The following is a 27,625-nucleotide window of genomic DNA, read 5'->3' as shown; positions in this document are numbered from 1 at the left end:
GAGGATTTAAGCTTCAGAAAGTTAAAATTTTTGGTTTGTTCAGTACTGTATCCCCTCATAGCAAGGACATGCCTGGCACGTAATAGGTCTCCAATATATATTCATTAAATAACGAATGGTTGAAAATAATAAGTTAAATCCTACCATGGGTAGGCAAGTCATCTAATTCTTCAGACCCCACTGTTCTTAACAGCAAGCTCTGGAGGAGCACAGTCCATGTCAGTTATAATCAAATTTCACACAGTTAACTTGCACACAAAGTCTTGCTGACGATCACATCTCTTACTACAATTTTGGTTTTTCTACATATGACTATTTTTAACTTTAAGAATTAAATAGAATGAAAAATGACATCTGGATCCCAATTATCAATATCAGGCTTTTTCAACTGTAATAATAAAGCAACTGCCCAACAATTTCCACCTTTGGTGGAAGTATGCTTATTTTAATGTTTATGTAATGGTTATTCTAATGCTTTGCCTGTGAGTGCTGCCTTGACAGAGTTTCTAGGCGCTCTTACTGCGGCATCATTTGCTTCACTGTGGCATCATTTGCTTCACTGTCTGTAAGGAAACTTTGTAGCTATGCAGATACTTAACACTGGATGGTAGGAAGAGCAACGGAGAGTTTAGTTGTGGCTGCTTTCTTTTTCTTTAGTTTTCTCAGGAATATCTGTAATTGCCTTAACTCTCCCAAAGGCATTTCTCAGCCTATTGCCAAGGGTGTTCAGCTTCCTTTTCATAAACAAGCCTCTTTCTCATGAAAGGAAGCATTCTCTGACACAGGCCAGGCCAGCCTGCACACACTTCTATCTTTAATGCACAGACTCAACACCCACACTTGGTTCTTACCAAACTCTGCATGAGAATATCTGATCAGTGCAATATTTTTATATGGTTAACTAAATTTCACAGATAAAACTGGAGCAAATCTGTTTCTGACTCTATCATTCTATTCTTGACCATTGGTTAAACCGTATTTCATTTTACCAAGACATTCAAAAACCATTTGTATTAGTTCCTGAATTATCATCAACCTATAATTTAATGAATAGAAACTCATGTATTTAACATGTATTTAAGTGTTTTCTTTAGAAGTCAAAAGAAATCAACACTGCTAAAATCAGAAAAGGAAATATTTATGAATCCCAACATGCCTAAAAAAATATATATCTATATAACATAGTGTAAAAATCTAGAGGAACTCTATATGTACAGTGAACACCAATAACACGATGAAGAACTAGGTGCCCGATATTTTACATACAGTATCATATTTCATCTTTGTTAAAAACTTCGTATGGTAGGCATATATTACCAGACTTCAAAACGGTCCAGAGATCCCCCCCTAAATCTCAGGAACACATCTTTCTTTGTACACTGCTGGCTAAGTGTGATTTGGTCTTAAGAAGCAGAAGTTATTGGTCTTATTTCATCAGAATAAGCAGCAAATATTTTTTTATTTCAAATTAATATGAGGGTATGAATTTTTAGGTTAAATTGCTCTCACTTCTATGGTAAAATTCCACTTGTAAAAGAGCCCCTCACTCAGGGGGTATGATAGACACCCTCACAATGAAGCAGCAAGTAAATAACATCTATAGTAAAACTGTTATGCCTGGTAAATATGTAAGGATCATTAATCTACAGGACAGGCCAAGTTGTTTATAAAATGTTTTAGTTAACTCGCCCTACTAGGCTAAGGGACATAAGCATTCTTAAAAAGAAAACAGCATGGTTATAACCATACTGAAGTTTTAAAGTTTACATTTTCATGCAAAAGATGAATAGTTTGTTATATTTGTCTGTCAAGCATTTCAAGCAATAGCTATTTGTTCCATGTCGCATTGGTTGTGAAGACTTATTAAATTATTCTCTGGTTTGAAAATTTGTATTAATGAATACAAGCTCCTTGAAAACAAAAATAAAGATTCTATTATTACCCTTCACCCTGAAGTAAACTAGACTTCTGTATGGGCAAAAATATTACCCCAGCTCTTCAAGTTCTATGAAAAATGCTTGCTCCTTCTAAGCTTAAAAGTTTACCCACTAATCACTAAAATAAAATAACTCTACTGCACACATTTGTTAAAGGATGAGACGAACTGAATAAAGCTACCACCTATACAAAAACCACACTGGCAACATGTAGGATTTTAGAGAAAAGGAAATCTACTGGTCCTCATTGACAATTCATAGTTTTCCAAACTCTTTCTCTGGCACAGTTCCAGTGCCCACAGAGCCCCTTTGCACTCACCAGTCCCTGTGCCCAGCAAGTGCACTTCCCGAATTTTCCTTTTCTTTGGTCTCTTCAGACTCTCTCCCTTCCAGAGAGACCCAATCCACGTGAACTGCACTCCTGGATCTTTTATATAACTGTGGTTTTTCACTAGGTTCTTTAAACAAAGGTCCACGTGACAAATTTCTGCTCAAGCTTAGTTCCAGGAAACGTTTGGTTTCTGCAGATGTTTACATGCTTCTGGCTGTCAGTACATGAAAACTGTATGATTCTGTGTTTCTTTCCCCCACTTTAGCATCTACAAAGCATAAAATCAAATACATATATATCATTGAAATCTGCTCAACACTGATATACAGGAGTACTTCATTTGACTTTTTTTTAAAGTGGTTTTTTTATTTATACAATTGTTTTACATGGTCAGGTGTGATGGCTCTCTCCCATACAAAGCAGGTGGACTGCTTGAGCTCAGGAGTTCAAGACCAGCCTGAGCAAGAGCAAGACTCCATCTAAAATGGAAAAATCAGCCAGGTATAGTGTTGCATCCCTGTTGTCCCAGCTACTCTGGAGGCTGAGGCAAGAGGATCACTCAAGCCCAAGAGTTTGAGGTTGCTGTGAGCTACAATGACGCAATGGCACTCTACCCAGGGTGACAGAGTGTGATTATGCCTTAAGAAAAAATAATTATTTTACCTTTTGGCCTAAAATGCATAAACTGCTTTAAGTATTTTAGAAATATGAAAAGCTATAAAATGCAAAAGGCATACATAATGTTGACCTGCTTGTAAACAAAATAAAATGGAAAAGACAGAACAGTGGTGTTTTTCTACTGAGAAGGTAAATATCCAGAATTAGATTCTTTGTCATCAAAAGGAGTCCTCTACCCTCTTTTTTCAAACCCTAGTCACTTGTTGGGGTAAAATACTCAAAAATGCTCTTGGGTAATTTCCCTAGCAATACTTAAAAATGTGAAATTTTTAACAAGTGACTTTAGTAAGAAGTTTTACTTTTGAAAATCAAAAATGTCCTACATAAAGCCTGCTAACCTGGCGTTATGGCGGTGAACATTCTACATCAGCTCATTCAGCAGGATGTGTGGATAATACACATGGGTACTGTGATCATCACTAGCCACAGCTGCCTTTACCTCCTTTGTTCCTCACTACTGGTGTCCAGTAACAAGTGGCTCTTCACAAGTGACTAAAGCAATAAATGACTAACGTGTTAATCAAAATCTCAAATTTATTAATTCATCATACTTTTTAAAATAATTTCTCTCCTTAAAATGAAGAAATTACAATAAAATTGTATTTTATAAATGCAAAAACCCAGACAAGAAAATAAGCAGACTGAGAGATAAAACAAGAGCTTTAAAAAAAAAAATCTTACAAATATGTAGGCCAAATGGTTACTTAAACTGAGCCATAAATTTGTCCCTATACTTTCTCATAGACAAAGTAAAAAAGGGAAAATCGATCAATTACAAAATTAACACTAGACATGATTAGAAGGGAAAAATACAGGGTGTCCCTGAAGTTGCCACACACAGGGAAAAAGGGAAATGGTAGCTAAATGTATTTTTATTATTTACAAAATATTCACTATACAACTTTATAAAATATTTATGAAATATTCTCTACGTGTTGGCCACCACTTTGTAAAATTTTGTAGTGAATATTCTGTAAATAAATGTATGATTTTTGAGACACCCTGTACAAGACACCATGGTATTCAAATCTGAGAATTATTCCTCTAGTGCAGGTGTCCCCAAACTACTGACCGCAGGCCACATGCAGCCCACCTAGGAAATTTATCCAGCCCACCGGGTGTTTTTGTTGCCACTGCCTGTCCTGCTTAGCAACCGACTCGTCCTGGGGCCCGCAGTCTAGCCCTCCAATGGTCTGAGGAACAGTGAACTAGCCCCCTGTTTAAAAAGTTTGAGGACCCCTGCTCTAGTGGATCATTACCTAAAAAACACACTGGGGTTTCCCATACTGCCCCTGAAACATGTGATTGGTTCATCTAGCCATATCATATACAGAATATACAGCTCTCTGATAATATAGATAACTAAAAAAATAAAGCCAAGAAAGTCTGTCCAACAGAACTTTCTGTAGCGATGATCATGTTCTCCATCTCCACCGTCAAATAGTAGCCATTAGCCACATGTGGCTATTGAGCATTTGACGTATGGCCAGTGTGACTAAGAACCTAAATTTTAAATTATATTTAATTTTAATAGCTATATTAGAATAGCAATCATCTACCCATTAAATAGTACAGGTCTAAAATATTATTTACCAGACTTTTGTTTGTTCGTTTTTGAGACAGAATCTCACTATGTTGCCCTTGGTAGAGTTCTGTGGCATCACAGCTCACAGCAACCTCAAATTCCTGGGCTTAAGTGATTCTCTTGCCTCAGCCTCCCAAGTAGCTGGGACTACAAGTGCCTGCCACAATGCCTGGCTATTTCTTTTCTTTCTTTTTTTTTTTTTTTGGTTGCAGTTGTTGTTGTTTAGCAGGCCCAGGCTAGCCAGCTTCAGTGTATGTGGCCAGTGCCCTACTCACTGAGCCATGGGCACTCAGCCACTATACTTTTTTTTTTAAGTAGCAGAATCATTTCAGGATTGGTAAACACATATAGAATCCAACATATTTATTAATAGATGATTAAATTTAAATTTATAATATGTATTTATAGTCAATGGAAATGAATATTTTAATAGGTAAAAATTAGAAATTGATGGTTATGTGTGAGAGTAATAAACTTAGACTAGCTCCCAGTGATGTGTTATTTCTGTACTTTGTACATGCACTCTGTATTTTGTTTGAAGTCCCCACATGGAACTTCTAACTACACATTCTGAGCTACTCAATTACCACAGGTCACACACATCAGCCATCTACCCTGAAAGCATAGGAGGAAAGCACAGCATGCCAGTGGGGCAGTTTTAGGTGTTCTCTTTGTGTGAGGAGTCCTCACAAGAGACATGGCCATCTAGGAGCTATTCTCTAGGGTATCCAAGGGACAGCTCACATGCAAAGAAATGAAAATCACAAGAGTGGGTGCACAGCTATTCAGACCTCATAGTAGAAGCCTCACATCCCAAAGAAAAGCCAATATGTCAAATGATGGTCTCAGTCACAGCTCCCAGGGTTTCCACAAAGAATATAACCATTTCTAAAAAGTCAGTATTCCTGAGGAAGCTCAAAGCTACAGTTTCTAACCAAGAATTTAGAGTTCATGTGTATATCCTCCCAGTGCAGATACTAGAGGTCACTTTGACCACCATGATGTTGCCTAGTAACATGGTTGACTTTCCCCTTTTATCAGGACTCAGGGGAACTAAGTAGAAAGTTCATCTAAGGTCAGATTTGTCTTTAAGAAATGAGAAGTGGTTTTGTTAATTCCTTAGCTACCTTTATGATTTAAAAAAAAAAATCTAGTTTATTAGGGTTAGAAAAAGAAGTTCATAAAAAACCTATAACAAAATCATATTTAATGATTAAGTAAAGGAAGAATTTCCTCTAAAAGCTAGGAAATGGAACAATTACATCTATAATCACCACTTTTATTTAATAATGTAATAGAGAACCTAGTGTCATAAAAAGAAAGGAAATGTGAAAATTTTAATGAAGTGACAAAGCTGTTGTTACCTCTGAGTGATAACTGTTTTTATAGAGAGTTATGAAGGAAGACTATTAAGAAGTTCATCACTGTTGCTGGATATAAGATCTATATATAAAATTTAATATAATTCCTATAAGTCAAAAATCACTTTGAAATTTAAAAGGAAGGCTCGGCGCCTGTGGCTCAAGCGGCTAAGGCACCAGCCACATACACCTAAGGTGGCGGGTTCGAATCCCCAGCCCGGGCCTGCCAAACAACAATGATGGCTGCAACCAAAAAATGGCCAGGCGTTGTGGCGAGTGCCTGTGGTCTCAGCTACTTGGGAGGCTGAGGCAGGAGGCTCGCTTGAGCCCAGGAGTTGGAGGTTGCTGTGAGTGTGATGCCATGGCACTCTACCCAGGGGGATAGCTTGAGGCTCCGTCTCAAAAAAAAAAAAAAAAAAAGAAATTTAAAAGGAAAAGCTACCATTCTAAAAGGTTACTTAAGCTAAAGCTTTCTAATAAGAAAAAAATACTGAAGCACTTTATAAAGAAAATTATATATATACTGTACCCCAGAGTGCATTAATGTACATAGTTACCATTCAATAAAAAATTAAAAAAAAAAGAAAATTATAAAGCTTAGTTAGTGAAGAAATAGACTATGTTTGTGGATATAAGAATAAATATCCCTAAATTGAACTGAAATTCAATTATGATTCAATCAAAATCCCTACAAGATCTTTCATGGACCATGGTTAAGTTGATCCTAAAGTTCACAGAAAAAAAAGGCCAAGAACAGCCTTCACAAATTTGAAGGAGCAAACTTTCTTTCCAAAACTTGAAAACCTGCATGAAATCATGGTAAATAAAATAGTAAAAGCAAAAGAAAATCGACAGAGCATCTAGAAAAAGACGCACATATTTTCAAAAGTTTAATATATGATCATGATGGCACTGCAAATCAATGCAGAAAGCATGGACTATTAAACAATAGCTATTTTGAAATGTAGGTTATCTGTAAAAAAAAAAAATTAAAACCCTTGTATCACATTACAAAGAAATATTTCTAAGCTAATTACAAACTAGAGTATAAAAATAAAACTTTGAAAAACTGTAATAAAAAATGCCTTTGGGTAATGAATGATTTATAAAATAACATATAAAAAGTAAAACTTACAAAGTAAAAGACTTATAAATGTTACTATGTTAAATAGTTTTAAGTTCTAAACAAAAAGAGTCTTAAACAAAATGAAAAATATCAAGCCACAGACCAGGAGAAAATATTAATGACACATGTAACAAAAAAATATTTAATTTTCAAGTCCTAAAAATCCGTAAGTAAACACAAACAAAAGATTTGAAAAAATGAGAATTGTGAATAGCCAATTAACAGAAAAAGAAATCTGAGTGAAAAAACATAAGATGTTCAAAACTCAGTTCATACCAGACTGGCTAAATACCATATAGAAATGAAAGAAAGTCAAACCAATTCAGCCACTTTAGATAGCAACTTGGTAATACAGGTGGAAATAGGTGCTCATACTTACAATCAAGCAACTCCATTCATGAATATGTACACTAAAGAATCTGGCACATGTGAGGACATCTCACATGTGGGATCTGGCACATGTGGCACATCTAAGAATATACACATTAGCAAAAACTGTAAACAATTTAAACACCAATCAACAGAATATTATAAACACAAAGTGATACAGTCTTAGGGTGAAATACTACATATATATTATTTATATTGTATTTATAAAAAAATTAAGGATAGCTACAAGTATCAAAGATGGATATTAAAACAACAACAACAACAAAAACAAAAAACAACTGCTAGCTCCTACACAGCAAAGGAAAGAAGCAACAGAGTGAAAAGGCAACTCATGAAATGGGAGAAAATATTTGCAAACTGTGTATATGATAAGGGGTCAAAACCCAGAATATATAAGGAATACTTACAAATTTTAAAAAATAGGAAAAATACCCCAAAGATAACATACGAATAGCCAAAGGGTACATGAAAATATGCTCACTATCACTAATCCCCAAATGCAAATGAAAACCACAATAAGGTGTCACTTTGTCTCTATTAGAATGGCCATTATAAAAATAAAAACAGACTGGGTGCCTGTGGCTCAAGTGGCTAAGGCGCCAGCCACGTACACCTAAGGTGGCAAGTTCAAATGCAGCCCGGGCCGCCAAACAACGACAGCTGCAACCAAAAAATAGCTGGGCGTTATGGCGGGCGCCTGTGGTCCCAGCTACTTGGGAGGCTGAGGCAGGAGACTCACTTGAGCTCAGGAGTTGGAGGTTGCTGTGAGCTGTGATGTCAGTGCACTCTATCCAAGGGGACAGCTTGAGGCTCTGCCTCAAAAAATAAAAATTAAAAAAAACCCCAAAAGCAAAAAGTAACAAGTATTGGCAAGGATCTGAAACAGCTAGACCCCTTCTGCCCTGGTGGGAATGTAAACTGGTACACCTGCTAAGGAAAACAATTTGGAGATTTCTCTAAAAATTAAAAACAGAATAACTGTATGATTCAGTGATCTTATTTATGGGTATTTATCCAAAAAGAATTGAAATTAGGATCTCATAGAGATATCTGAACCTCAATGTTCACAGAAGCATTAATCACAAAAGCCAATGGATGGAAGCAATATAAATATCCATCTACAGATAAATGGAAAATACAGTTTATACATACAATGGGATATTATTCAGCCTTACAAAAGAAATCCTGTCCTATGCTATAACATGGATGAACCTTGAGGATAGTATGTTAAATGAAATTACTTGTTTAAATTGTTTACAATTTTTTGTCATAGAAGGACATACATGATTCCACATATATGAAGAATCTAAAGTAGGCAAAGTCTTGGAAACAGAAAGTAGAATGTTAGTGCTAGAGACTGAAGAGAAGGGGAAATGGCCAGCAGTTATTCAATGGGAACAGAGTTTCTGTCACATACAATGGAAAAGTTCTAAAGATCTACTGTGATCTACAACGTTATGCTTATAGTTAACACTGTACTGTCCACTTAATAATTTGTTAAGAAGGGCATCCAGGCATGATAACTCATGCCTATAGAGCAAGCTACTCAGGAGGCTGAGGCAGGAGGATCACTTGAGCCCAGGAATTTGAGGTTGCAGCAAGCTATGATGACACCACAGCACTCTAGCTTGGGCAACAGAGCATGATCTTGTCTCAAGGAAGAAAAAAAAACTCTAAAGCAAGGACTACATAACTGTATAGTATGTATTTGGTAGTTTAGTTTATTTTTCTGTATATCTAAAATATTTTATTATAGAAATGAAGTTTTTAGAACCTAATACGAAGAACATACCCCCCTCCTATAAATAAATGTGTTTCATCTTTGCTGATAACAAAAGATCCATGAACCCCAAATGGGGAGGGGTTAAGTCAGAAATTATAGCCTAACTGAATGTCTGTGTGTTCACTTTTCTCAGAAGAGGACCCACAGATTATATCATGTGGGCCTATGACTTAAATGAAAGTGTTAAGAACAAACATAATTGATGCTGTTTGTCATTTTGCACTAGGCAACAGTAAAAAACAAAGCCAATCTGAATTAACATCAACATTTGTGCAACCTTTATTTCTTAGTTCTGACTTTGTTTATATGCTATTTCATTTTATGTATTTTTGCTGTAAAGCTGTCTGAGACCCTCTGTGAAAAAAGGGCAAGCCATCAATCAATACAAAAAGAGAAAGAAATTTCCTTGAACGAACCCCACCAAATCCACGTAGGTGAACACAAAACAGAAGGCAGGATTGGAATGAACACTGACAGAGCAGTCTCGGGGTCAGGTGTCACGGCCAATGGTTCCATTACTAACTTTAGTAAGAAAGGCTATGGAAGGGCCTCAAACACTGTGGGGCCTCTTTCAGGGTTCTCATCTTCCTTCTGGCCAGAAAAATAACCAAAAACCCCTAAGAACATGATAGCAACTGGAGCAGGTCAGAATTAGAGATGGGAAATACACTGTTGATTAAAAAAAAAAAAAAAACCACCAATGGTTCTGAGACATTCCCTCCATCCTCCCAAATCCCCTAGTCCTTGTCCCTTTTGCGATTGCTGAGTTAAACTGATCCCTTTAACATGTTAAAAATCTAAAAAAATCATTTATCAAATATTTATTGTGTCAGTATTAACCCAGTCAGACCTGGGTTAAAGGACATGCCTTAAAAATCACCAGCTGAGAATGTGGCTAGTAAGAGACTTACCTCCCCTGAGATGGGTGCTTATATCTCAGAAAGAAGATCAAACCAAGACTGCAAAGATGTTCCAGGGTTTGTAAAAAGTCTCTTATCATAGGTCATTGTTACAATAATAATCTGTCCCTGCCCTAGAAACTCTGTGTTTACTTTCAGGATATCCTGAATGAATTAAAGGTATTAAAAACTTAGGAATCACTAGGTACTGTGTTAGTTCCTAAGGATACAACAGTGAACAAGATAAAAAGATAAGAGATCTACACGTAGTCAATTGTGGAACTGAGAAGCAAATAACTGTTACTACATAAAACACAGTGAGATAAAGCCATGACAGCAGTCATAAGGGGACGTGTGAGAGACAGGAAAACCTAAAGTGAAACCTGAAGGGGAAGAGTTAGCCAGATGCCTCTGTCTGCAAATAAGAGACAATATCAAATCAACTAAGCTTTATGTCTTCACATAATAAGAAGCTGCAACGAAGAACGGCTCACTGACACCAGCAAGGGTACTAGCACCAGCCCTCACTCTACTCTCCCCTCCCTCCTCGTGACCCTGGAGCTTAAGCTAGCTCCTGTCATGGCTGCAGCTCAGCCCTCAGTGGGCAGAAGTTCCCACCTACCTCTTTTTTATCAGGTAGGAAGACTTTTCCTGAAGCCTGCTGCCCTCATGGGCCAGGACTGGGTGAGGTGCTCATGCTCAAACTTACCAATCAGCAAGAACACAACCCTCAAGACATCTGTAGGCTACACTTGTGACCTGAGCCCACCTTTTCCCCCAAAGCATTTGGGCATGCAGAGAATGCATTCCTGAACAAAACTGAGGTTCTGTTAGAAAACAAGAGGACAGTGGAAAGGTGCAGGGAAAGCAACCCATGGGATGTGCTACTATCATCAAAGTAATATTTCCCTTGAATAGAATATATTTGGCATGAGAAATATAAAATATTTAAAGACTACCTTATCCTTAAGCAAGACAATATGCATATTTAGAATCTTTTTTTTTTGAGACAGTCTCAATCTGACACCCTGGGTGGAGTGCCATGGTGTCACAGCTCAGCAACCTCAAACTCTTGGGCTTACGCAATTCTCTGGCCTCAGCCTCCCAAGTAGCTGGGATTACAGGCGCCCACTACAACGCCTGGCTATTTTTCCTGTTGTTGCAGAAAACAACAGGTTGCTTTATGTTTATTTTATTTATTTATTTTTTTTTTTTGAGACAGAGCTTCAAGCTGTTCCCCTGGGTAGAGTACGGTGGCATCACAGCTCACAGCAACCTCCAACACCTGGGCTTAAGCGAGTCTCCTGCCTCGGCCTCCCAAGTAGCTGGGACCACAGGTGCCCGCCACAACATCTGGCTATTTTTTGGTTGCAGCCGTCATTGTTGTTTTGGTGGGCCCGGGCTGGATTTGAACCCGCCACCCTTAGGTGTATGTGGCTGGCGCCTTGGCCACTTGAGGCACAGGGGCTGAGTCTATGTTTATGTTTTATGTTTAAACCTAAAAAAGTGACAGGTTTATTTATGTTTAAAGGCACAAAGGTTAAAACTAGGGGGTGAAAAGTATATATTTTTCAGCTGTTGGAGAATACTCAGAAAATGCATGTGCAAATATAAGGCCCACAGGGGCAGAACTCCTGAGGGTCTGTCTTGATCTAGCTCAGTTAAAGGTACTCAAAACACATCTGTTGAATGAGTAAGTGAATGAATAAATGGATAGGCTTGGATTTGAATACTATGTGACAGGAGACTACCAAAGTTTTCTTATTAGAGGACAATGGAACCATACTATTTTTGATGGAAACTCTTTGTTTTCAACAAACAGAACAGACTGGAGGAATATGAAGACAAAGAATGAAACCAATTAGAAGGCTACAGAACCCACGAACTTCCAGAATATGATAAAAAAAAAAGTGGTAGTGATACACAAGTATACATATTTTGCTGGTTTTATTTACAAAGACTGTCACAAGCCTATCAAGAAGCAGTGCTGCACATTTCAGATTTATTCACTTTGCATTATGAAAAGCAGGGTGACATTTTTAATCTATTAACAGTTTATCCTATCCTGAATTTTAAAAAGTGTTCACAGCATTTCATCTAGGCCAGTGGTTCTCAACCTTTCTAATGCTGTGACCCTTTAATACAGTTCCTCATGTTGTGGTGACCCCCAACCATAAAATTATTTCTATTGCTACTTCATAACTAATTTGCTATTGTTATGAATTGTAATGTAAATATCTGATATGCAACAGAACCCCAAAGGGGTCACGACCCACAGATTGCGAACCGCTGACCTAGGCTGTTTACCCCAGGTTCCTTTTCTAACTCCACAGGAAAAGGGCAGGACTAAACCTATATCTACCAGAATCATGCTCTGTGGCCTCCTAGCACTAGCCATCGAGAATGACAGCTTTTGTGTACTGAATATGTAGACAGTTCTGCAGCAAATCCTTTTATTAATTACAATAGTACAGGTTCCTTCAGTCATCTAGTTTTTCTTCCATGTGTATAATAATAATGCTCTATTCACAATCATAGCAAGTCTATGATTGAAGTAGGCAAAATATCTGCAAGACAACATTAGATCATTCATGTCACCAACAACATTTCCTGGAACAGTCTATCAGGATCTGCCATCAAAAATTCTTTCTGTTTTATCTTAGTTTGTTTCAAACAAGAGTTTAACTATTATTTGCTCACATGCTCAGTGTCTTACGTACCATAGTCTTTATTTCACCCCAGCAACTTTACATCCCCACTCCGCTTCTTTATGACCTCTCAGAAGACTCATACTTACCATGGCTCTTGCTGACAAGCCCTCTCATATACAAACGAGGCTCCAATTCCAGCCAGACCCTGCATAGCACAGCCCTTGTGGGAGACAGCAGAGCTGCTCCAGCTAACTTGAGAGAAGACAACCGGGTCAGAGGGGAAGGCTGTGTGCTGGCTGGCAATGTTGTCCATTATGACGTGTGTGGTTGGGACAGAATATCCACACAGCTGTTTCATGGAACCATTAATGTTCTAGACATAAGTGGCACAAGTCTGCGGAAGAGTTTAGGGATGATGAAATGGTAAGTGCATAAAATCTAGGCAAATAAATAACACTTCCTCTGAAAAAAAACAATTACTAACACCACAGAAAACAAAAAGTTTTCTGCAAAGAAAATTAACCATATGACTCAGCTAGGAATAATGTTTTCAAAGTCATAATAATGTAAATGCTAAGTATTATTCAAAATTTAATAACTATAATGAGAGGAGAGAAGGGCTGTACACAGAGGCTGGGGGCACATAAGAAAGATAGATCCTCCTCTATCATGAGAGGTCAAAGGTAATGTCCAAGACAGAAAAACTGACAACAGCAATGTGCTGGTTAGAGATTTGGAGGCAACTAACAGAAGAATCAGCTGCAGGGAGCTGGGCATGGGGTGGGAGTGACAGGCAGGACCACCAGTCTCTAGAACAAGCCTTGGATGACTTTTGTACTCTTTGGATTGTGTACGTGTATAACTTAGATTTAAGTTAAAACTGGCCTTGTAGAGGCTAGAACTCAGAGCTGTGGACTTGGTTTATTGCTTGTGTCACTGCATAATACTCTTTAAAAAATTACATATAAGCCAGGTGCTGTGGTCTGATAATTACTCATGCCTGTAATCCTAGCACTTAGGGAGGCCAAGGTGGGAGGATCACCTAAAGTCAGGAGTTTGAGACCAGCCTGGGCAACAAAGAGAGACCATGCCTCACAGTAGTCCCAGCTATTCTGGAAGCTAACGTAGGAGGATCACTTGAGCCCAGAAGCTGGAGCCTGCAGGAAATTATGACTATGCCACTATACTCCAGCCTAGTGACAGACTGAGCCCTATATCTAAAAAAAAAAAAAAAAATATATATATATATATAACACATGCATACACATACATATATATTTTTACTCTTGAAGAAAATATAGAGAAAATACAAAATTTATCAAAACAATTTAATTTTCTATTGTTGCCATTATGTTTCCATTTCATGGTAGGAAAAAAACATAAAATCTTTACCAGCTGAACTGTAGACAAACCAGTCCATACTAGATGCTGGGAAAACAAAATATTCTTACTCCTGAGTAAGATCCTCACCTGAACAGAGCACTCTCTATTACAGAAACAGAAAAATACACAAATAACTGAAAAACAATGAGGTAAGTACACCTAACTGCTTTATGCCTTGGCTTCCTCATTCATAAAATACCTCATAAGGATTTCTGAATATTTAATGAGTCAGTACATAGAAAGTGCTTGGAATACTTCCTGGCAGATACTAATTATATCCCAGATCATGAGAAAAATAATGGCAAAAAAAGACAAATTCATGTCTTCCTGATTTTAAAGGCCATGCTAATTCCTCTAGTTTGCATTTCTAAAATAACCCCATTAAGTTAATAAACAAAAATTTGATTTTACTCCTAGAGATACATGGTGTTGAGTAAATGGTGATTAATATTGTATGTAAAATCTCAGGGTAAAAAAGATTGTCTAGTTATTTTTTTCCTTTTCTAGGTTTTTTCTAATTATTTGCAAATATGTATTTAAAATTAATCTCTAATATATGTCTAAAAATTAGGCTTAATTAGAAGTTCCTGATTTATCAAAAGTAAATGTGTGGTGAACTATTTTCAGCAATCAGCAGGTAAACCATTTGTCACTAGATGGCACTGTACTGGATAATTAAAAAAAAAACAATTTAGCCCAGTGAGATCCAAACTAATTTGTCAAATTAAAGAAATATTTTCTTTCAAGAGAGGAGTTTAAGATTAAATTACTTCTGCATTTTAAGTTATTTCATAACTTTAAAAATAGATACAGCTTGATGGAAAAGAAAATAATGATATAATCAAGTTAAGCTTTTAAAAACTAATCTGCTATCTTGAATAACTATTCTGTTATCTTCTAACAGAAGCACTTCTGAATGTCTCTCCTGTTTCCAATGTAACAAGTAAGTACAGAAATGTATTTAGCTGTGCAAGTGTGGTGGTCTGTACTAGTAGCAACTTGGGTAAAGGGAGCTATACTTCCCAGAACCCCCTTCCACACACGATTCTAGGCTAGAGCAGCCGCAGTGCAGCAGTCATCATCGCTCTCTCAAGTCATCACTCTCCCTGGTTAGATGTGACGGACTTAGACACTAGAAGGTCCTCACTCCCCCTGCTGCTCCTCGTCCATTCTCCTTCCCAAATACTGAGCCTATTGGCTAAAAAGAGTTCTAGGCCCGTCATCAAACGCTTGGCAGGAGACACAGAGGTGGCGCTCAGGAAACACTTACTTGCTGACCAAGGCACATTTAGCAAGCTATAATAATGAAGTAAGTGATTAAAGCTCCTCACATAGAGGCTTCAATGTATTGATAATGTCCCTTTAATTCTATAGAATTACATAACCTTTAACATATACCAAATATTACATAACTTTTTTTAAAAGAGTAAAATACATCACAGGGCTTTGGTGATCTACTTAAATATTTACAGATAACTAAGTTATGACCACAGTGTCTGAGCAAAACAGTGAGCTAAGAAAATCCAAATCCACTACTTCTTTATTATTTACCAAATTATTTTTTGGTTGTTTCATTCAATTTGCCTGAAAACCTTTAGATATTCTTCAAATGTTTATAGCCATCTATCCTTAATAGCCAGCCAAACTCTTGAATTTGAGAGCCAATCACCAACATGGCTCCTTAAGTCTGCTTTATTTTCAGTACAGACAAACTAGATCTAGTGCTGGAATCCAAAATAGGTGCAAGACACAGGCTCAAGAATTGCGTATTAGAAGAATGAGTTAAGTTATATTCCTATCAGTGTGATTCAACTCCTTTTACACCTGAGTTAACACAAGGTGCATTCTATTTATCTCTGTGCGGTGCCAATGTCTACAGGGGACTCACTATGTTCTGGGGAGTCTTCTAAACCCTTTACAACCATTGCCTCTTGAAGCTTCCAGCACCCTTATCACAGAGGCACTATTAACAACAGATCCTGGTGCTGACAGGTAGTAGATGTATAACCTTGCAAGGATTAGAGACTGATCCACTTCTTCCAAGAATCTCTTACTTGGTACTCTGCAATGAGTAACAGAGTTTAAGGTTTAAAGACATTGATGAGCTTCTTCCAAGGTTCTACATCTAGTGCACGTCAACACCGGGATCTGTACTGGCTATGTCTGACCGGAGAGTCTGGGTTCTAACCATCCAATGACAGTCCATCCCTCCACCTCCCATTGGATCAGACAACCTGAGAATAAGACAGGCATCCGATTCACCTTTGCATCCACCCAAAGCGTACAATGTACTTGCATTTAGTAAGTGTCAACAGTTACCCGTTAACTAAATATATTCTGAGTAAGAAAGTTAGCCAAGATGTTGCCTGTTACCAAAGGATAATTCCTGTTCCAATTTAAAGTAGACTAAGTTTCAGAAAACTTAACACCTATGCAGACTATGAAGACAAAAACCAAGGATAAATTTAATTAGTGTCATGTAACCCCTACACCTCAGACCTGTCTCAGTCTTTAGGATTCTAACTGCACTTAGGTACAATATAGGACATGCACTAATATTACCATTATATCTTCAAATACTATGATGTATTGACTATATTGAACATCTGATTACAGTCTGATGTATTGACTATATTGCTCCCCAAACGAACACATAAACTCCAAGTCTCTGCCCTTCCTGGATCTATCACAATTAAGTGGGCCAAATCTAGCCATGTTTTCTGAGGTGAAAATGAGGGACAGAATGCTGGGTAAACAGCGTCCCTTTCTGCCAGCCCCCACAGAAGTTCCCCATTTGGGTTGCGTCACCCTGTCATGATTAAACTCATGTAAGTTTTTCTCCCATGAAGATGTTATGTTGCTCTCCCTTGTCCACCAATAAGAATCTCCCACTTGGTACTCTGCAAGGAATAACAGAGTTATTTCCATCTATCTTGAGGGTTTTTTTTTTTATTTGGGATTCATTAAGGGTACAAAGATGAAGGTTATAAAGATACAACATGTAGGGTACAAAGACACTGATTGCATTTGTTAGGTAAAGTCTCTCTTATAATTGTGACCCGCCCCCAATTTGGACTAAACTTTAAACATAATAATCTCACAGTACTCAATTATCATGGTAGGTTTGAAATATTAAAAGGAATTTCCTAAAGCCTTCCCTGACATTATTTTCCCAGGACTCAGTTCTTTTCTGTTAGCCTATTCACATCCTCTCCTAGACCCAAGCTGAGCTCTTCTTTCAAGCCCCAGGTAACAGAGGGAAGTCATGTTCCCTCTACGTTCCAGAGCTAGTCCTTTCAGGTGACTGCTAGATCCACATCTTAACCACTCAGAGACTTCTCTCTTTGTTACAGTCCACTTTCTAATGCTGATAACAAGATATCTAGAACTGGGTAATTTATAAGGAAATGCAATTTATTCCTTACAGTCCTGGAGGCAAGGAAACCCAAGGTCAAAGAATGACATCTGGTGAGAGTCTCCTTACTATGGGGATTCTCTGTAGGTGATGCAAGGCATCACTTGGTGAGGGGCTAAGCAGGCTCACTCAGGTCTCTCTTCCTCTTCTTATAAAGCCACCAGTGCCACTCTCATGATAACTCATTAGTCTATTAGCCCATAATGCATTAACCCACAAGTAGATTAATCCATCCATGAGGGCTGTGCCTCTCAATACTGCCACACTGGGGATTAAATTTCAAAACGAGTTTTAGAGGAGACAAACATTCAAACCATAGCACTCTCTTCCAGCACATTCTCAGCTTCGCTTCTGTTCTATTTAGCATGGATTCTCATTCCTTGCTGGAAGTCAGATGTTTCTACAACTCTGCCCAGCATCACCCACTCACCTGACTCAGCAAATCACACAAGTTACATACTTCAAAATTATCCTCTGCTATATTGTGAACATTGTTCTTCCTTTTACACACGAATAAAAAAATAATGCACGAACATCTGATTACAGTTTAAGACCCTTGACTCCAGGCAAATGCCTCCCTTTGTCCGTGACTTTTAGGATAAGAAATTTTTCAGCATAGACATTAATTGGTTGCTTTTAAATTATACACTCCGATCAAGAGAAGAGCCTTAAAATAAATGGGTAAGAGATTCTATGTATCCTGATCACCTAGACACTTAAATGAACCACTGATTGGGGAGAAAATGTAAATTTTTAAAATTCTGTCAATATTTAAGAAAAAAATAAAATGGAGAGAAAATAATTACTTATTCTGGATGAGAAAATAATTACCTATTCCAGATGAGGTGGCACTGTTCGCCAGAAGGAAGATTTTAGGATATTTTACTGTCTCTCTGATTTATTGTTCTTTATTTTCATCCTTGCATTAGCATGTAATCTGATCCCCTCTGATGGTCCCAGAGAACCTTTATCCTTTTCCAAAGCACCCACTACAAGCATGGGCCTGGCTTTTGGTATTCTTTCTTTTAAACTCATTCAAAAAACAGAGTTCAGAGAATGACTTTCTTTTTTTTTTTTTTTTTTTTTTTGTAGAGACAGAGTCTCACTTTTTCGGCCTCGGTAGAGTGCAGTGGAGTCGCTCCAGCAACCTCCAACTCCTGGGCTTAGGCGATTCTTCTGCCTCAGCCTCCCAAGTAGCTGGGACTACAGGCGCCCGCCACAACGCCCAGCTATTTTTTGTTGCAGTTTGGCCGGGGCTGGGTTTGAACCCGCCACCCTCGGTATATGGGGCCGGCGCCTTACTCACTGAGCCACAGGCGCCTCCCGAGAATGACTTTCTAAAGTCAATAAGACATTGAGTCTCTCTAACAACTGGTCATAGAATGCAAATGAAACTCAGAATCAGCGGTGCTCTCAAAGCTTTCAAAGCAAAACACACAAAGATGTAGGGGTTAAGTCTAGTCTCCAAATAACACCAAAGCCCACTGCTTACTTCCATAAGGGTTGTCCCCAGTTACCGAAATAGCAGATCTGTAAATTGGTATAAAACTGTCATTGCTGAGATCTTCAAAGAAAAAAAACACCTTTCAGTGGCATAAAAGGTTCAAGAATTCAGAGAAACATTTATAGATTTTTTTTATCTTAGTCCTTCAGCATGGAAGATCTTAGATTATGACTTTTGCTTTCAAATAACTATAGTCCGATTACTTGAATTTTATTTTGCTTTTTTATGAGATCCTTAAAAATGAGTCGTTATGTATTTTGCATTTCTTAAAAGGTTCTTCCTTTTCCATTTGTAATTAAAACTGTAAGGTTTATTTATCAGGAAAAAAAAAAAAAACTCCCAAAGGACCTCTGTAAGTTGAGGTACTCCCTCTAGTACTCAAAGGACTAGAACAACTGGTCAACATACAGAGGTGGTTAACCTAAGGGACTAGGCCCACTGTACTGATACATGCATGTGGTACGTGTCCAGCCTATGAAAATTAGGTCAACTGTAGAAGGTGGTCGATGTAGGGATGTGATCAACTATATGGTTCTATTGTATCTTCCTTCAGAAATCTATCCTACGAATCTATCAACTTAGTTTGGTAAGATATACCAGACAAAAATTACCTAAGACAAATATACCTGATATTCAACAAATAACAATGTGAAATGAATTAATTAATCACACAATTAATTCTCCACTTTTGGCAAATGTCTGATTTGGTTCTTAAAGGCTCAGATACAAAATAAGAGCTTAATGTCATGAGGAGTCTTGTACATTTGCTGAGCACCAGAAAAACCTTAAAAGTAAACTTAATTAAATTCAAGGCAAAAAAGAGATGTAGCTCCTTCAGAATAACGTAATTAGAGACACGACTACAGGGAAAACTGAAGGGTTGAAAAAGAAGATGGCCCCTGGTATCAGAAAGATCAGGATTTGAGTTCGGTTACTTAGCAGCTGTGTGGCCTTACACAAGCTACTTAATCATTCTGAAATTCAGTTAATTCAGCTATAAAATGAGAAAAATGATAATATCACCTCCCAGAATTACTGCAAAGATTCAGTGAGTTAAAGGAAACAGCACCTGCTACATGGGACATGGGATGTATGTAATAAATGTGCATTTCCTTCTTTTAACTCTTCCCTGTGCAAGACTGATGTGGCAGATCTGGAGAATCTGTAATGGTTGTGAAGCAGTTGGTTCTTTGAAAAAATGTGTTTAAATGATATTTTTAAAATACGTAAGGCAATTCTGTGTTGATGCTACAACACAGATAAACCTTGAAGACATTATGTTCAGTGAAATTAGCCAGTCACAGAAGGACAAATATTGTGCAACAGCTCTTACATGAGGTCCCAGAGTAGTGGGATTCATGGACACAGAAAGCATAATGGTGGTTCCAGGAGTTGGGAGTGGAGGAATGGGGAGCTGTTTAATGGGGATGGAGTTGCAGGTACAACAAGTGAGAGAGTTCTGGAGATGTGTGGCAGTGATGGATGCCCAACAATATCAATCTACTGAATACCATGAAATCGTACCCTTAAGAATGGCGCAAATGGTCAATTTTATGTTATGTAAACTTATCACACACATGGAAACATTGGAAAGTGCTTGGTATCTAAAAGGATTTCATAATAAAGTTTCTTCAAAAAATACTTATTAGGTAAATAAATAATCATATTGTAGTTTAGCTGTGCCAGCTCCAAGGATATGGGAGAAAATCAGGAACTTTATCACCCGGTAGAGATACTTGCTGTCTACGTGAGTCAGGCCCTTGCTGCTGGGTAATATTCCACTAGTGAGGGACAATAATATTCCAGTAAGGAATCCCTAGAATGGCTGTTCCAAGCGTTCACTACATTTTTCAAGCCCTCTGACCAATCCGTCTTGTCACCTCTGGCAGGTGATCTTGCCTGAAATCTATAAGGGCAGTTCTTCCCTAAATTTTCTTCAGTTCCAGTCCAAGCCTAACTCTATTCATGAACCTCTGTAACCCCCATTTCTCAGCCTCTAAAGAGGAAGTTTACTATTTTTCCTTATGTTTTTGGACTCACCCTCTTCCCATCTCTTTTAGGAACATGCTTGTCCTTTGGTCTTTTGTCTGTCCTTTCCCTGCTTCTATTTATACAGTGTCTAGGTATACAATACTACTCTAAAATAAAGACATTCCTGCTACCCTTCCTCTGTAATCTATCTATCTTTAATTGCTTTTCTAAAAAAAGTAGTCTAAAGTCATTGTCTTTACTTGTTAACAGCCACAGCACTTAACCATTGGGATAGAGTTTCTAATGCCACTATTATAAAGTTTTCTCACTGAGATAGCCTCCAACTTGGTTAAATATGACAGGCTTATATTACTTACTGCTCATCCCAACTTGACCTCTTGGCAGCATCTGATGTTACTGATTACCTCCTCTTTTGAAACTGTTCTTAAATGATTCTTTTTCTAAGTATGCCCTCTAAATGCTGGAGTGTCCTGGAGTCCCCTGCACAGCCCTCTCTCATTTTGCTCAGCTAGCTCTGCTGGTGTAATCTCACCCACTCACACACGTGTGACTCCACACTCTGCATCTGTCACTCCCAAACACTGGAGTTACATTTCCAACTATCTGCTAGTTATCTGCATTTGGCTGCCCCACTCTAAAATGTCTAAAACCAAACTCAATGTTTCCTTTCTACTCTCCCATCCCAGCTATGGGTTTAAAAATAAAATCTTCAGCCTTTTTCTAGTCTTCTATCTCTTTCATGACTGCTCTATGTAATTCCAGCAGTTTCACAAATTCCACCTCCCAAAACCACACTCTGAACTCAGCCTTCTCATCTACACTATCAATGCATTAATCAAAGCCCTTGCCTCACTCATCTCCTAATTAGTCCATTCTCTTTAGTTTTTCCCTTCCAGTCCATTTTCCACGTTGCTAGGGGATGTTTTTCTCAAGTGCCAATCTGTGCCATTCCTCTGATTTCATAACTTCCAGTGATTCCCCTCCACCAGTAGGGAAAAGACTCAATGTATACACGTGGCCCTTTCCAATCTGATTTTCTGCTACTTCCTCACTCCCCAATTTCATTAAACCCCAAACCCCACCTCAACTTCTCAAAAAATGACAGTTGGCACTCCTACAATTTGGTGCATGCTATTTCTAAAATGTGCTTCTTGTTCTCCTCATGTGAGCAGCTACATACTCTGGAAGACTCAAGTCAAAGGCCAGTCTTCCCAGACTTCCCCCAACCAAATTAACTGCAAGCTTCTAGAGTAGCAGGGCTGTGGCATTTAACTTGTTTTTTGCTCCCAAGTCATCCATGACACCCACACTGTGCAGTACCACAAGACCAGGCACTCCGCCCCATTCAGAATGCTTTCACCCGACCCAGATCCCTAAGGCCTGTGTGGTAGACCTCCCCCGTCTCAGGCCCCCACCCCCTTCCATGCTCAAGGTTTCCACCACATACTGATGGACCACAGCTAACATATCTACTATGAGGCCATTCTTCATTCACCTAACTTTTATTAGTTGTAGAGATACCTGGATGAGACTGGGCCTGTCCCAGTGAAGGTCCTCAGCCTTGCAAGAAAAACAAACACACAGATGCTGATAACACATTTTGTAGAAACCCAGTGATGGAATGACTTCCAGAATATTCTGCAAAGAGGGGAATGGAGGAGGATGATTTACCCAGCAACCGGGGGGCACTGGGAATTGAAGAGGCACTCGGTGAAAGCTTCTAGGACTCATGACGCCTGAAGACTTAAAGACCATACAGCAAAGAGGGACTAAGACAGGAAAAGGAAAATACATCAATTGACCAGATCGATATTTTGTCAACTGCCCGAGTACAAGTAGCAAAAGTCAAGGCAGAATCTTCATGAATTTATCTAGATCTTCAATTGTGAAAATAAATAGCACAGTCAGTAATCTCCCCAGACATGCATTCTCACTCCCTGTTTTCTCTCTCTCACCCTCAGACACACAGAAAAAGCTTAATGTCTATAGGATGAAACCCAGCGGCAGTACTGAAGGGTTAGCACCTTTCTCCCTCCCAGCCCTTTTCATAGTCACTGTGATCTGAGCCGCCCACAGGGAAGGTGCACAGACTCCTCCCTCCCACTGCTCCCCCTCACTCCCCTCTGCCCCTTTCTCTCTTCCAATGCTCCCCGCCCACCCATGCACACTGCAGAGCAGGGCTACGTTATCCCAGGCTGCCCTATTTATTCACATAGGATGTTACTAAGAACAATCATGTCTTTTTGTGCTAAAAGGAACTTATCAACAATAGTTCTTTTTTCATGGCATAAAGACTACTCTTCAATTGGGAACCCTAGTTATTACTGCTATTGTGGTTTAGTTCCTTTAGGTCTTTAATTGACACAAAGTTTTATCTTAAAAGAAAAATAACCTTATTAGGAACAAAAAAATTTAAATACCCATCATCATACAATGTCACAGAAAAAATTCAGATTTAATTTCCAGTTTTGTCAGTGTTCTACTATACAACTCTTTGGTCTACTTAATCTCAAACCCTTACACAAATCTTAAAATATTCTATGTCACTTAAGGAAATTTTTTAAGTGTTTTCATTTTTTGGTTCTATCTTCTTGACCATTATTTTATACTAATTGGAAAACTGATTAAATACATGTACAGATATATAAACATAACATAAAATACTACTGAATAATCTTTCAATTTAATATTTACATTAGTCTGTTGCAATTTTAATTATATTTATTGTAGGCTAATTGCATCCCTGCGAGTTCAATTAACAAAGCATATGAATCATGTATTATATTGAAGGTAAGGAGAGGAAAAATAGACAACCTCTTGTCTTGAATCATGACCCTGAATGTCTACTAACCAGCGAGAAGGGGAAAAAAGGGAAAGGAGGAGGGGGTGGGGAGAGCACACACAAAGATAGTAAAGCAATGTGTAAAGTAAAAAAATAGTAAAGTACATTGATTGCACTTACGGTTAAAGGACCCCCTGAAAACAAGTGAGGTGAGATCCTACTTCATTCCCCTCAATCCAAGAAGCAAGAAGTGTCATTCCAGGAGGCTCCATGGTGCTAACAGGAGGCAAGAAGATGGAAGATCTCAAAATCTGAGGGGTGAATGGTATGCCAGCCACTCATCCTCCCACCTCAAGCACTTTTTTAAAAAGTTAATCATCGAATTAAATGTTATAATCCAATTTCCAAAATTGCTCTACTCCATTTAAACTGCTGTCACCTATAATAATCTTGCAGACACAAATGCACTCACTTCAAACAACATTCTCTTTAAATTTCGCAACATCTAAAGCTCTTGATCACTCCGCTTTTTTCGTTTCTGTCAGGAATACAGCTGATTCTTCTTTCTCTCTCATGCTACAGATCTAGCTCCACTTCCTAATTGTACTGCAAACCCCTCTTTTCACTGAGGCCCAGTCCTCAGTGCTCTGTTCTCTTGACATACTCAGCCGTGGAAAAATTTAATCACCACTTCCAGGTGGCAAATACTCCTTTGGGTACACAGCTCAACCTGGTTCTTCATTTTCATCACTTTAGGAATTTCCCCTTGAATGTCTAAACTCAAATGAACATTGTTATCCTCTCAAAATTGATTTCTCTTTGTAATTATCATTCTGCACATCTGAAAACCAAGACCATTTTAATTTTCTTCTTCCTCTCATCATTCTGCCGTACCCCTTCAATGTGCCCTGCTTCTCTTTGCACTGCCCCCAACTAAATCCATCACGTGACTGCTAGATTACTTCACTACGACCCACTTCCTACCTCTTTCTTCATCTTTGACATTGCTACCAGATTAATTTTCCTCAAAATAGCATTTTTTTTCCTTTTCAAAATTATGTCATCACTCCTCTTTAGAACACAGTGTGGTGATTTTAAAATCTGTTCCTAGATTCTTTGACACTCATCTCTTTAAGATAAAACCTAGCTCCTCTCTTCAATGTGGGCTTAATTTACTGGCTTGTATGTATCTAAGGAATAGAACCTGACAAGAGTGACAGTGGGTGATTTCCAAGACTAGATTAAAGATAGCACTGATGCTTCTGCCTTGTCTTCTCAGATCTGGATCTGGGGAATGCAGTGGCTCTATTATAGGGACACACAGCACTGTGGAGAGTCACACATTGGGAGGAACTGTGGCCTTCCACCAACAACCAAGACCAACTTGCCAGCCACGTCAGTGTGCCATCTTGGAAGAAGATCCTCTTCTATTTTACAGACATAATCACTCAAAGGTACAAAGATATTCCCTGTCATGTTGCTTGGAATAGGGAAAAATTAGAAGCAACATGAAATTTATCAACAGAGGAAAAGTTAAATTAAGATACAATAGTGACTAGATGGATCTATTTTGTAAAAAATGAAACAGATCAATATATACTGGCCTGTTCAGCTATATATGATGTATTAAGTGGAAAAAAAGCAAAGAAAATACAATATTTAAGAATAAACTGAGTAAGAAATGTGCAAAGCCCATCTGAGGAAAACTTTAAAACTTCCTACAAAAGGGCTTGGCACCGTGTCTGACAACTATAATCCCAACAGTTTGGGAGTTTGAGGTAGGAAGATTGCTTAAGCCCCGGAGTTTGATGTTCCAGTGAGCTATGATGACACCAGTGCTCTCTAGCCCAGGCAATAATAGAGTGATATCCTGTCTCAAAAGAAAAAAAAAAGAGAACTCCTAAAAAGCCACAAATAAAGACTTTAGTTAACTTCATAAAAATATTAGTTCATAAATTAATTTATAAATTTAATGTAATCCTTATAAGTATATCAAGTTTTTTATGGAGGTAAGACAATTGATACTGAGCCTCATACTGAAAAATAAATTTGCATTAAATGCCCAGAAAACACAAAAACACTAGAGGGAAGGCCTCATCCTTCCAGATAATGAAGAGACAGAGAAGCCAACAAGTAAAATGGAAGTTCAAAAATAGACCCAAGCACAGACAGAGCTTTAACAGTATATATGATAAAGGTGGCACCTAAAATAACTGGGCCAAAAACTTTAATAAGTGATGTTAAAACAACTGATTAGCCATTTGGAAAAAGATAAAATTAGATCCACATCTCACACTACACACTAAAATTAATTCTAAATTAATTAAGGATCTAAATGTAAGACAGTGAAGCCATCCTTGTACTAGAGGGAAAAAATGGTGAATTCTTCTCTAACCTTGATATAGGAAAAGGCTAGCTAACCATGGCTTAAAATCAGGAAGACCAAAGATTCAATAATTTTTCTTTTTCTTTTTTTTTTTTTTTTTTGGAGACAGTGTCTCACTATGTCGCCCTTGGTAGAGTGTGGTAGCGTCACAGCTCACAGCAACCTCAAACTCTTAGGCTTAAGCAATTCTCTTGTCTCAGCCTCCCAGGCAGCTGGGACTACAGGTGCCCACTACAATGTCCAGCTATTTTTTGTTGCAGTTGTCATTGTTGTTTTTTAGCTGGCCCGGGACAGATTCAAACACGCTAGCCTCAGTGTATGTGGCTGGCGTCCGAGCCACTGAGCTAAAATTCAACAGTTTGACTAAATAAAGCATTTTTAAAATGTTCTGTATGGCCAAAAACATCCCACTGTAAACAAAGGGCAAGAGACCAACTGGGAGGAGATATTTACAACATACCACAGATAAAGGGCTGATATCCATAAGACATAAGGAACTCTTAAAATTAGAGAAATAAAGACTAAAACTTTAAAGGAAAAACGGGCAAAGGACATGAGCAAACACAAATACACACACATATGTACATACACGTGGACACACATACACATACTCATATAGACATTTGAAAAGATGTTCAATTTCATGCCTAATAAAAGAAATACAAATCAAAACTACACTGAGATGCTATGTTCCCAACTATCAGATTGGCAAAAACTAAGCAGAAAAAGTCACTGATAGCCGGGCTATGAAGAAACAGGCACTTTCATACACAACTTCTTACAAAACCACCAATTCTAGGGCTGAGGCAGAGAAGGCACTACTGGAACATTGTTCTGTGCACAGAAGGAAGGGTATTTTCAAAAGATTATGGATGGGTGTCAGAAAGACAGTAGCCAGCTCAAAGGGGCTCCCCACTGGCCAAATCTGGGGCAACTTGAGCATCAAATAACAATAATAACAACAATGACAAGAAATTAAGAATAACATAAGAATCCATGAGTCCACACTGATATAAATAAATAAATAAAATGAGAGAGAGAAGAGAAAGCTCTTCTCTGGGAAAGAAAGCCAACTAATAAATGAAAAAGGAATGAAGGCATTTTAAAAATCACCATCAGTCAACCATAACAAGAATACACGAATCCAGCAAGAAGCATCAGTGGATGCTTTTACAGTGGGCTTAAAGTTTGAGGAGTAATAAAGTATGAATAAAACCTAAAAATATCATGCCACAAGTTAGTTATTATTGGTAAAGAGGGGAAAGAGCAGCTTTCCTGAGAAAAACTGGAGCAACACAGCAACGTGGCAGAAACCTGGCCTTCACCAAGGAACTAGAGTTAATGCCACCAGCAGCGGGGCAAACAGACAGCACGTCTCTGAGTATGACTCATTGAAGACATGGTGTCCGTAGCCCTGCATTT

The 27,625-nt window shown here is 38.2% G+C and overlaps 1 long non-coding RNA gene across 1 annotated transcript in view; it reads right to left on the bottom strand.

Moving 5' to 3' along the window:
• LOC111725855 overlaps positions 1 to 27,625 on the bottom strand; it is a 118,510-nt gene that overhangs the window by 65,805 nt on the left and 25,080 nt on the right. The window contains exons 3-4 of the long non-coding RNA XR_002773813.1: positions 23,998 to 24,093; positions 2,257 to 2,536 (exon numbers count right to left, since the gene is read on the bottom strand). This is a non-coding gene — a long non-coding RNA (uncharacterized LOC111725855). The remainder of the gene's footprint in view (positions 1 to 2,256; positions 2,537 to 23,997; positions 24,094 to 27,625) is intronic.

The sequence above is a fragment of the Otolemur garnettii genome, unplaced genomic scaffold (genome assembly GCF_000181295.1).
Source record: "Otolemur garnettii isolate 467f Iridium unplaced genomic scaffold, OtoGar3 scaffold00049, whole genome shotgun sequence".
In the NCBI taxonomy this organism is placed as follows: domain Eukaryota; kingdom Metazoa; phylum Chordata; class Mammalia; order Primates; family Galagidae; genus Otolemur; species Otolemur garnettii.
Note: the sequence above shows the minus strand (reverse complement) of the source record. Positions and strands in the feature narration are given on the sequence as shown.